The sequence below is a fragment of the Thunnus albacares genome, chromosome 15 (assembly GCF_914725855.1).
Source record: "Thunnus albacares chromosome 15, fThuAlb1.1, whole genome shotgun sequence".
Taxonomy (NCBI): Eukaryota; Metazoa; Chordata; class Actinopteri; order Scombriformes; family Scombridae; genus Thunnus; species Thunnus albacares.
In genome coordinates, this window is record NC_058120.1 from 19,229,995 (window position 1) to 19,243,185 (window position 13,191).

General features: G+C 38.8%; 1 long non-coding RNA gene across 1 annotated transcript; it reads right to left on the reverse strand.

The window, feature by feature from the left end:
• Positions 1-1,949: 1,949 nt before the first annotated feature.
• On the reverse strand, positions 1,950-8,580 carry LOC122998663. The gene is made up of 3 exons (XR_006407470.1): positions 8,155-8,580; positions 7,960-8,048; positions 1,950-2,320 (listed from the first exon to the last, which is right to left on the reverse strand). It is a non-coding gene; the product is annotated as an uncharacterized LOC122998663 (long non-coding RNA).
• Positions 8,581-13,191: the final 4,611 nt, after the last annotated feature.

A 13,191-nucleotide genomic window follows, 5' to 3' on the forward strand; every position in this document is an offset into this window, starting at 1 on the left:
GAATGACCTAAAAACTATTTCAGTGTTTCAGACCTCAAACTTAAAATTGCTGTTCACCCACAGCACCAATGCAGTGACTAAATAATGACACAAGAAGAGTGAATATTCATGCAAAAAAATCATTTTGTATATTAAATTTGTACATAATATAATCAATTAGAAGATATTTGAATCGTTTTGTGTAATATGCACTTCAACAACAGAGTTGGGAGGAAGTCATAAGGCAGCCAGATATTACAGTATATGGAATAAAATTAGGGAAGAGGATTTGCACAAAGGTTTGCACTTACAAAAAAGGTTGCAGTTGCACATCTATTTTTTTGTGGGTGAAAAAAGTTCACACAGGACTCAATAGTATGTGTGAATCCCGAGTTTACCTCTGCAAATCAATCTTCTTTATGCACTCACACATTGGAAATTATTTGTGCAAATCTTTTTCATTTGTTCACAAAATGTCATGCACAGCTACAGATCTCCTTATGGACTAAAAAAATTAAATCTATTTGTTCAGATTTTTTTTTTTTACGCATTCAAACATTTGAATTCATTTGATCAAAACGTTTTTACACATTCACACATTGGAATGTATTCATACAAAATGCTTTCACACATTCACATATGGTGATAAGCAGCTACAATACATATGACCCTAATTTTATTCCATATAATTAGGGGAAGGAAAAAGAAACGAAAGGAAGTGAGTGGGAGAAAAGCATAAATAGGACATTTTTTATCACTTCTATATGTTGGAAGTATGCTACAGTTTGTGCTGCACAAGAGCAGAGGCAAAAAATGTTTTTCTTTTCCTTATAGTACTCATTTGTTATAAGTCAACAAAATACATCAGTGAGGCTTTTATTGAATTGGGAGTCTGGATCATCCTTATAGTGCATTACTGGATTACCAGCTAGCTATCTGTAATGTCAGCTTTTGTAATGCAACATGAGAAAAACCGAGGCCATAACTTATGTGTGTGAGAGATCACATTATGTTGGCCAAGCTCTAATCATTCTTTGATGCCAGAGGCGCTTCATTCAGCCTCCCCCTCTGTCTTTATCCGTCTCTCTCCGTCTATCTCTTTCTCTCTTTGCCTGTGTGCGTTTGTCTCTATCTTCTGCTCTTTATCTCTCGTTTTCCTCCTCTCTGTCTCTCTGTAATGGTATTTCAATAGGACAGATAGCCACAGGAATCCAATACGCAGACTGTCTAATTGAGTCTTTAATAGGTTGTCTGATGTCTGCTTGCTGCTAGTTCACACTGAGAGAGACCAAGAGGCAGAGTCACACTTCAAACAACACACCACCGCCAGCTGGACTCTCTTGAAAGGTCACTCTACATGGCTGGATCAACACCATTAACACGTTGTTTGTTAGTTATACACACTAAAAAGGATTTTGTTCCCTTTGTAATTTAGAGAACATGTTGTGGAAAACGTATTTGTTTTTCTTAAAATAGCAACATTCCTGTTTCTTCGAGATCCACAGTCAGAATGATGCTCATTAGAGCTACATTCATCTTTTAAGTTCTTGAATATTGATTTAAACTTTACTCCCACGTGCTAGTCTTGACACACACAAAGTCAGAATAGAAGTTATACTGACTTTTCATCTTGACAGACATGAGAATATCTCATAAGTGAAGACTCAAAGTTATTGAGCTCTTGGAAAATCTGTAACATTTCTACAAGATAAAGTTTTGGAATATCATGTTTCTGTCAGACATCAGAACTTTTAGATAACAAACCATCACAATAATAAATCAAAATATAAAGCAGGTCATAATAAAAGTTTTGTTTATTTACGATAGTTCAGCAACACTGTATTACAGAATGTGAGAAAAAGGTCAATTTCAGCAACAAAGTTCATTCATGACCTTAGAAACAGTGGTATGATACAGCAATTGCAACTTAATGTCCACTTACAAGCATTTTTTTTAATCTTTCCACTGTGTCAAACAGTCTTAATCATCAGTGTTGGGCAATGTAATCCATTACTCATTACATTTTACCAATGGAGAAAGTAATTACATTGCTTTACTCAACAGCAAAAGTAATTATTTACATTAGTCATTGCACCTTCTGTGTTTAACAGGTGTAGTAATAGAAAACAAGACACTAGCAGACAAACCATCCAACTCTGAACAAAACCAAGTGATTCCTTACTGGTGGCTGATGATAGCAAGCCAGCTAAGAACACTAAACATGTAAATTCAACAACTTCTGAGTATGTATTTCCCCTCTTTTGAAGTCTAAGCTTTCACCTCCCCACATCACAAAGAATCCTCCTTTTAACTCCCAACTGGACAGCAAACAAGCCAGACGCTGAAAAGTAAAAGTAATGAGGTGTTACGAGTGTTAGTAGCTGTAATGTAATTACTGAAATTCAAATTGTAATCCCTTACACTACTCTGAAAACATAATCACATGACTGTAACTCATCACTAAGTAATGTGTTACTGCCTCAGACTGGATGGAGGTTGCTTGATTGTCAGTTTTGTCAAACAACTATTGCAAAAATCAAGAATGAACTTTGATAAAAAAGATATAAAGATATAAAAGAAATCATATCAGCTAGTGAGCTCACATGTCATCTCCATGACAACTGAGTAAACTATCCACTGATGAAGATATGATTGGGAGCTCCAGAAACAGCTAGTAAGTTGAATTTGGATTTGGAATGGACATTATAGAGTTGTTCCCATGTGGCAACAACCATGGCTTGAAATTACAGCCAATGTGGAAGTACCTTAAGGTGGGATATCACTGACAGTCACTAGATGCTGGCTCCAATTTATCTTCAGTAGACTTGACTACTGTAATGGTGTCTTCACAGGTCTCCTTAAAAAATCGATCAGACAGCTGCAGCTGATTCAGAACGCTGCTGCTCGAGTCCTCACTAAGACTAAGAAAGTGGATCATATGACTCCAGTTCTCAGATCCTTACATTGGCTTCCTGTCAGTCAACAAACTGATTTCAAAATACTACTGTTGGTTTATAAAGCACTGAATGGTTTAGGGCCGAAATATATTTCCCAGTCAAAGAGTGTCAACTTCTCTCATGAAATACTAAACCAATAAATTTTTTCAACGAGTCATTATGGTTTCAATCTCTTAATTTGGGCCCTCTAATGAGTCTGCTAGTGGTTATTTTGGAAATTATTGCTCCATTAATAAGATATAAAGACGAACAGTAGCTCTGCCATGTGGGCGTTGATATAATTGACAGACTATTGTTGCAATATTTCACTAACTTTAATGTAACTTGATAATGATACCTGCCATGTTAGTTAGCTAATGTTGCCACAAGTCTGCATCACTCGGTATTTCCAGTAAGCTAGCGTTAGCTTTGGCCCGAGGTAGCGGGGGGTGTTTTCAGAGCGTGAAAGGATACACCCTGCACTCCTTCTTTGGAAGGTCCTGACTCCAAAAAGAAAGGATGGCGCTGACCATAAGCAGCAACTCTGGGCTTCAAACTGGCTCCAGTGCAATCCAATGGGTGACGTCACACCTTGCTACGTCCATCTTTACATACAGTCTATGGCTGTTCCCAGATAGAAAAAAAACAAAAAAAACCAAAACTAAGCAAACGGGCAAAAATAAAAGATGGACACAGCGCAGAGGAGAATGCAGTCTGTGAGATCCATATTCACCCATTTTATATAGAGTGCAAGAATCCAGACAGATATATCCTATGGTTGTTATATAATGATGATGACTGTGAGTGGATGATTCAGGTCTGCGCTGTATAGTTTAACTGTTATAAAATAATACTTATTTGTTACTTTGGATGGCTCAGAGATTACACTTTTTACTGTGTTGGGTCTTTACTGTAAGTAAGTGCAGTGTTACTTCTTTTGTCTAATGATATGACATTAGACAAAAGATTGCTTACTGGAGGGTAGAGAGGTGAACCCAGTCTTTTCAAGAGAGAGCTGTAATAGAAGTGCGGATGTTGGAAATGATTTGAAGACTGTGTTTTTCTTGTCAGTGCTGTTCACAACATTACACACGCTGTCTCTTTTACATGTAGATTTGTATATAAGTGCATGTTCATGTGCATGTAGATGTATGTCAACCTTTGTGTGTGCGTGCTAACCAGTGCTGCAAGCCCGTGACTATATTCTATCTGCATAATGGTGGGATAATTAACATCTTCACCTGGCTCCTGGTTTGTTCGCTTAAAAAGCCTAATTAATCACAGGGACAACGCTGGGACTGGAGTCAGCGCCGCCAAGCGTGAAATTACCTTTCTCAGAGACTGGGCTCAAACGTCCATAAACAGTGATCCTGCCAGCCTACCCTCTGTACCCGACTCTGCTATTCTTTATCTCGCACTATACACGGCCTCGGAGGGAGGGAGTGGGGAGAATGAGCACAAAAAAGGCCAGCATAGGTGGGAAACAATGCAGATGAATAAAAACAAAGCAGGAGATGCGAGGAAGACAAGTTGGGTTTCTTTTGTGATATTCCACCGCGCGGGCACAGTGATGGTCCCGCTCTGCTGCGTAAAAATAAAATTAGTTGGTGGGCCAGGTATCTGAACACCTACTCTGAGTGAGCTCTCTGGCCAAATCGATAACTTTGAACTTTCCAACATGGGAGCAGAAAGAAACTCTTTACATCAAGAGACGTGCGCTATCATATCCCACTGCTGGTGTTGAGTACAGCAGCAGCCGTTCTGGGAGTAGCTTGTATGAATCATTCACAACACCCACTCTCCTAACCTCTCCCTCTCTACCTACCTGCCCACCCGGCAACCCCCCCCGCCCACCATGAGCCGCCGTCAGCATCAACTGTCTTTGTACTTAACCTCACACATCACAGCTAACTCGTATATCAATGTTGTGTTGAGACAGCGGAGAAAGGATGTATGCCTATTTCTGGTTCAGTAGGAGTGGATGATGGCTGCAGTGTGTGTGTGTGTGTGTGTGTGTGTGTGTGTGTGTGTGTGTGAGATGTCGTTGAACTTGATGGAGGTGTATGTTTCATGAACATTGTGAAGGTGCTGCATGTATATTCACATCTCTGACACTGAATCGCATAACACCTCATGTATAGAAACAGACAGACATGCAAATACACACGACATCAATCAAGATAACACTATGTGTTATTGGGTTATTTTAATAGTGTTGAGTTTTACACACTTTTGAGATGTTTTCAGCTTTATCTTAATTAATGAATGCTGAGTTACTAAGTTCAACTGAAATTAAATACAGCATACATATCTGCTCTGTAAATCCCTTGTCATGTGTTCTCTTCTGAGAAAAAAAAAATCAGAAATTTATATTTTAAAATCTTTGATTTCATGATTGATGTCCCCTATTTTCACATTATTTCCATTCTGCCATCTGTTTATGTAGCTGGAGTCATTATTTTGATACAGATCAAATCTTGAGTAAAGCAATAACGTGGTGTTCAATCATAAGTAGAGCAGATAGTCACACTGAGCCTGATAGCATCCTGCTACACAACACAAGAGTCACAGACTCTGAACAACAACTCACATCAGCTTCCTGCAAAAGTCTTCTTCTTATCTAGCTTACAAACATGAACACACATCTTGTCCTGCACCTAAGCTTGTTGAATGAGACACCAAACAGACATTCACCAAGGAAAAGTGCTGAGCTAATGTCAGTTAGCAGGCTAGATAGCCAATTAGCAGCTCAGCTGCAGCACATTAAACAGCATGTAGCCTAAGCATACCTGGAAATATCACTTCAGAAACGTTAGATGCTGATTTTGTTATTGCTCTTCAAAATCCCTGTTAGTGAGATGCTAACTATATCTGTCCATACATGACTTGAAGCTGTTTGTTTACTTTGTCAACAATCAGTACCTTCCCCCAGCCAGCTGAAACAAAGAGGAGCATTCCTAATATTTTTCTTCATTCTAATAATACAAAACTATTAAAAATGCATTTTTTTCATTTTCATTTTTGACTGCAAAGAGGGATGATTAAATGTGATTTCAGTTGGAAGATTTATCTATTAAGTGATTCACAAAAGCATTTCATTCATCACAGAAGTTACTGCACCTTTTTAATGGAGGCTGATGCCAATGTTCAGGTAAAGGAAAGGTAAAGATTGAGTCATTTTAACTCTTTTAACAGCAATATATTGCTTCTTTGCTGACTTGCTTTTGATCAATAAAATGTTGAATTTCAATATTGACTCACTGTGTTTCTCTTAGAAAGATTGCACTTTGTCTTGCATTACTAAAAATCATATGGATGTGCATACTGTACACTTCATTGATTATCAAGGTTTTTTTGAAAGTGACATATTAAAAAGCTTGCAGACATTAGGGTCAGACCGGGACATCAGCTGGATCATTTTATAATTTATGTATTCATTAATCTGTACAACTGTAGGATTAAATACTGGAAAATATGTACTGTATTCATCACATTAAATTTATTGTAAATATTCTTGGACTGAGTTACTTAAAACATACGCTCATGATAGTAACAAAACATTGTTGAACTCGCTGGGTCAGGTCATGTTCAGGACATTGGTTCAACTCTCAGTTTTGGAACTATTTTTGCATAATTCCAGGACATCTTGGGAAGATGTTGAGACAACAGTTGTACAAAGTCAAAATGCTTACAGTGTACATACACAAGAATCCTTTTTGCATCTATGTAAGTGAGAAAAGCTCAAATCTTTTGAAGTGCGTGGACAGACAGACACAAACACACACTGAAAGACACGGTAAGTGTTTCTGTGCATAATACGTGCGTGCCGAGAATAGACACACTCACAGACACACTGAATGACACACACACACATTGCTGCATACACACACACACACACACACAAGGAAAAACAGTACTTCAGGTCAGAGGGGACTAACATTCCAATCTTCTGTACAAATTTGTGATGAGCAGTGTGTTTTGCGGTCCTGTGGGAACTGGCAGAGATAATTAATTTGGTTTCATAAAGTTATGTTGCCACATACCGGGGAACTGGGAGCTCAGAGTAAACAAATATTTAAGTTATTACATCCAGACGTCGTCATTCCTAGACACTCCACATGGAATAATCAAGTACACCTGCATGCATGCATGTGTGAATATAAACGTAGTCGTGCGTGCATGTGTATTCAAGGAAGTGTGAGAATGTTAGCCTGTTTGTTTTTTTTTGAGGGGAGAAGGTAGACGTCTGCTGCTGCTGAGTTCCCAGGGAAATCAGAGCACATACAGAATGAGAGAGGGAGGGGTGGCAACAAATAAAAAAAAATGTCTAGAAAGGGAGGGGAGCAGGGAAAAGAATTAGGAGAGAGGAGGGAGAGGCATTGAGAGGGAAAGGGAAAAAAGAAAGGCAGAGTTTCAGGGAGTAAAATGTTGACGCCAGGCTGCTCGCTGGCAGCTGACAGACGGAGAATGTGGCCTGGTTTCTGGGTTGCAATCAAATCCCTATAAACAGAGTGATCATTCACTCTGCCTAAACTCTACTGCATTACTGCCAACCAGTGAGGACACACACTAGTACTTTCTCTCACACACACACACACACACACACATACAGTTGTGACAACAGAAAGGTAGGGTTTCCAGCAGGATTTGTAGTCTGTGCACGTTAGAAATCTTTGCACACATATGCATAAATAAATAAATTCTCTCACACAGACTGAAGAAAAACTGACGAGCGGAAGAAGGAAATTACAAGAAATATAAGAAACAGACAGGAAGGTGTTAGAAATGAAAGAGATTATGTTTAATCCCTAAACTCCCTTGGGGGTCAAGAGTGCTCTAGTGTGTCTGTCTTTTACGAAGGTTTCACCATATAGAATGCTGTGATATTTCGGAGGTGATGTAGGAGTCGTGACTTTGTTGTTGTTAATGTCTAATAAGCTGCTTAGCAATGTGATATTCAGAGAAATATTCAAAACTTTGCAGGCAGGTGGTTTAGAATAACAGGATAAGTGGAGAACTTTTGCACCCCAAGGATGATATTTACCTTTTGATCTCAGTAAGAGGCAACAAACACCTGATTGTGTGTCTGCAGGCGACCACGTTTGCTTCTCTGTTTGCACACTCACAAAAAAACTACAACAAATAAACAAACACAAAAAAAAAAAATCATTGGGCTGCACGTCAGAGCCGATCAAGAATTTCTTCCATCTCCGTCTGGACCAATAAACTGGAAGCTTACCTGTGCACTTACTCCACTCAGAGGGAGAATCAGCGAGCATGGAAACACCAAGTCAGGGAAAAGAAAAACTCTCATTGACTTCACATGCTTCTTAATACCTCTGCCTCAAGGTCTTGCTGCTCTGCTCGCTTTGTCCCCACTGCCATCAGAGGCTGATACAGCAACTGTATTGTGAAGTAATGTGTTTGTTTTCTCCATATGTGCCATAGGTAGATACTTATGTGAATGCTCACTCCTGGACTTGTGTTGTTTTCAAAGAAAAATATGAAAAGTGGTTTGAGTGAAAGGCCTGCAAGAACTCACTGACTGGCTGATTGATTGCAGTAGGCGGCTTGTCTACTTGTAGAGTACACCGGCTCTTGCACAGCACATAATTTCACAGAATTTCCCATCAAAATTATTGGCAATGTTTGAAACAATGGGTCCTTGATTGCAGCCTTCTCATTTGTAGCCGGTGACTGTCGCCTTTGACTGAAATGACAACGGTCACTAGTAGATTTTATTAACCAGATAGCTAATTAAGCCTTTTACTCTTTCCAGCTGACTCTTATTTCAAAATAAAAATCCAGTAAAAAGGGTCTTAAATGCACTTGATCGCTACATACTGTATATGATATCAGATGTAGCATTATTCTCTTATTGCAATGTACAGCTATTTATGCCATGTTCACAACATATTGTTTAGACGTCAGCCTCCAAGTTGTAATTCCAAGTCGGAAATAGGGAATGGGATGGAATGATCAGAATTTGTGACTATTACTGATGTAGTTAATTTAAAAGGAGCTACACACAGTTTGTTTGTATCTGGTTTCACTAATTGCATGAATGCTGCAAAACCTACTATTGTAAGTTAGTATTATAAGCTATTAAATGTAAAATCAGACTTACCTGACTTAACATTACAAGAAAAAAGGCTTTTGGAATGAATGATGCTCGGCAAATGTAATGCTACCTGGTCGGGATAGTTCTTCCGCAAATCCAAACCGTTAATGTTATGTTAACAGGACTGGCTTCTACACAGTGGGGAAATAGTGGATAGTGGGAGCTTTTTAAAATGTAATTTACCTAATGAAATGCTCCTTGGCTTTGGAAATTATGCTGGGTTACAGTAAGCTACTTAGCTGTACATGCTAACATTTGCAGCTCACTTAATCTAATCTGACTCTTTTGCGCTTGCTTTTTAGCCATTTGAAAGGCTAAAAAAAGGACACCACCCTACAAACTCTTTAAATACAGCGCATTGCACACCATTTCAGCATGTTGACAAAATCCCAAAGGCCTGCAGTGCCTACGTATGGTTGCTAAGCTATGACTGGGCAATCACTGTTCAGGGGAGGGGTTTAGGGAACATTAGTACACATGCTCAGAACAAGTTTGACAAGAGGATCCTTTTTGGTTTATCGATAAAATGTTCTTGCAGGATGGCATTTTCAGCATGCCTGTCCTTCTAGATTTTTTCCTCAAGGACATCTTGTGTGTGCCAGTTGATTGATTGACAGACCTTGGCCTGCTCTTGACGCAATACTGACACCTCCACCAGAAGGTCAGTTCAACATCTGCTCTTGTCACTGTCGTGGCAGAGTGAAAAACTTACAGGACTTATCATCTTAACAAAAAGCAACACTTGCAGAATGAAATAAATTCACTTCCTCCTATCTGAGTGTTTCAGTTTAAAGATAAAGAAATCTGTGTTGTGGAGTTGGGTGGGTCCATCCGTCTCACTGTCTTTTGGTGCTACAATGACAACGCCTCCATTGTCACAGCTGAGAAATGGTTTCCCACTATTTGCATTTTTATTGATGCTCCAAATTGCAAATAGCTTTCTCCTCCTTCTGTCTTTGTCTTTGTGTTGAGGAGGAAAAAACCTTCATTTGTTCAAGCAGGCCCTATATAAATCACTATAGCAGAGTAAAGTGAACTGAACTCATCACTGAATAAAACATCAGGTGGCAGACAGAGCACACTGGAAGCAGTTTTATCTCTTAGGGTTTTTTTTTTTTCTTTTTGCTCTTTGAAATTTGCTGTACCCTTTGCCTTTGTGTTCTGCAGAGCTGGAACTAATAGTGAAGTGAAAAAACAGCTTACACACATACACAGAAACAGATTGCATTCACAGCTCTGGTTTTTTGAGCTTTCCTGTGCATGTCAAGAACATGTAACATATACTGCATGCAATAAGAAGCAACACAGTAATTGGTCAGACACATTGATTGCCCTGCTGTGTGCTGCACAAGTACAATATGGATTGGGCCATTATCACAGCCACTACCCTGTAGTAACAAACAACAGTGCTTGCGCTCTATGTGAGAGTGCAATTACTTATCAGTTGGGGAATTACCGTGAAATCCGAGTCATACACCCTTTTCTTTTTTTCTCTACCTTTCTTGTCTCACTTTCTTTCGAAATGAGTGACTGCGAGCAGATGAAATTTCATTGTTTATGTATTTATTCATTGTGAAGCAGGGATTACTGACTTTACAAGGTCATTCAAACAGATGAGTGAATACTCTATTGACTGAAATGTAAGTACGGGCTCATACTGGGCTCCAGTCACACAGCTTGAGGTACAGCCGCTGTCTTCATTGTCCTTCATTGTCAGCCAGAGGAGCAAAAGTGTTTTCCTTAAACTGCTGATTAAGTTGCTCCAACCTCCATCAGGGTCTGGGGATCTTGGTAAATGGAAAACCAGAAAATGAGATGTTGATATTGATTCTACAATCTAAAACAGAGGGCACCTTTCAGTTTATATTAAATTAAGTGACAGCCATACAATAACTCCTTTTACTCCTGCAACCTTTGTTGTAAATGTTATGGAAATTCTCAGTGGAAGCATCATGTCTGAATCTGAAACAGAGCCTACGTGGTGCCAAGGAGCACTTCTCAACATTTATAGGAATGTTCCTTATACTTTACATGTTTGAAATCAATATAAATCTACTGGAAGGGGTTTCATGGTTTTCACGGACTTTAATGCATATTTATTTTTAACTTATATGCATTATTGCAGGGTTTAATTGTTAACTGCCTGTTTTATCTTGTTTATATGGTTCTTACTGTGCACTCCTTCACTCATTCATCCATGAATAAATACTTTTGCATGTTTATAACCATCAGCATCTGTCATTCGACTGAACAGGTCTAATGAATCAAAGGCAGTCTACCCATTGATCATTGAAAGGGGAGATCTGCTGTTATGTTGATTCATGGCTTACTACTATTTCAAACACTGTGTTTATTCTATTCATGGCATGGCATTAAATTACAGTAAGTGTTACACTGTGATTTGATTGCTAGCTGCCTTTGCATCTTTTTCATCCACCAAAGTGGCTGGCGCATCTCAGTGGCCTTCACTTTTACTTGATCTTGTCATGGTTAACAATTTCAAGAAAATAAAAAGCTTAATGTTTTTTCTCATCCTCTAGTCTGCTATCTATACTGTGAACAAATGGACTGCATTTAGAAGAAATTATTACAGCTTATCAATTTCAAGCAAATTTACCAAAGACAGCAGAACAGCAAAAATTTCCTGTTCTTTCAGTGAGGGCAGAAAAAGTGAAGCCAATGCGGAAGTGCCTTAAACCTGCATTCTTTCATGGACACTGGTGGCGGATAGTTGAGTTTTCATATTAATCATAAAAGTTTATTGTCAAAGCAAAAGAAAAAAAGGGGTAGGGATCCTTTTCGAACACGAGATGCCTTATTTGAATTGTTAGTGGGGATTTTGATAATATGTTTGCTGATGATGTTGTTTGTCTTGTTTTCTTGCTTATATGTTTTTTTCTCTTAACATAATCAAAATAAAAAAAATTGAAAATTGAAAAAATTTCACACTGTAAATCATGGATCTATAAAGAGAACTGGATACAGTGTCAGAGACCGGGCCCTGTTCATTTCTATAAAAGATGCTCAGTGGCATATGAAGCCAAAAAAGTCATGTCCCGCTGTAAAGAAATACCTGGAGCATGCTCAGTAGAGACTTCTGCTGGAGGGACTGCAAACTTCCAGTTTAGCCCCCAGCTAACTTGGATGGGGATAAAACAATTCAATCGTGTGGCTCTTCTAGACTATCGAAATTTGATCAGACGGAATGGACCAAATTCTGATAGTGAATGTCACAGAGGTTGTGATGCTCAAAAAAAATAATCTGCTGATCTACAGTCATCTCTTTCATAATGTAGGTCTGTGGGAACAAGTCTTTTTGGGCCCAATAGCATCACGTGACGTAGGCCTACACGGTTTGGCAACTATGTCAAATTGGCTTCAAAGCCTGGCACTGTTCCTAAGGGCTTGCTGTAAATTAACCATGCTAACCAAGCTAACAGCTAGCATTTGGATCAGCGACACCCTCTCGTCCAAATATGGTCACTTCTCATCATTTCTGGCTCAAAAAACCCAAGATGGTGATGGTCAAAATACCAAACTCAAAGCTTCAAAATGTGAGTCCACAAACCACTCGCAATGTATTTTATTCAGTCTATGGAATTATCTCAGTGCCAGATGGTAATTGAGAGATTGTCTGCTCTGCTAGTTGCTTCAGGCAGTAAAAGAGTGAGATGTGCGTTCGTGACGAATGTAAGCATATCTTTTCAGTCATTTATGCTAAGTTGAGCATGTCATTCTTGTTGTTATTTGTGGAGATATCGACATGGTTAGAGATAATTTTATGTGTTCAGCAAGTTAATGTTTCTGCCCTTAATGGCTCATTAAGCTAGCAGACTGGCTGGAAATGTAGTTAGGTGGACGAGGTGGAATGCAACTGTATGACTGATGTTTCATGTATATTGCAATGTTGTGTTTAAAGGACAGACATTGTGGTCATCTTCATGCCGTATTTCCCAAATGTGTGATGTTGTCAGATCTATTAATGTGCTAGTGGAGTACATTAAAGACTTATTTAGTGATAAAATTATATGCCTTTGTGAAACCATACATTCTGTTTAAAGTTTCAGATACCACATCCATATACTTTGTACCTCTCTCCAAGTGTCCAGATAAAGTTTGAAAAACTATTATCTGCTTCCGTGTCCACTCCTTAAT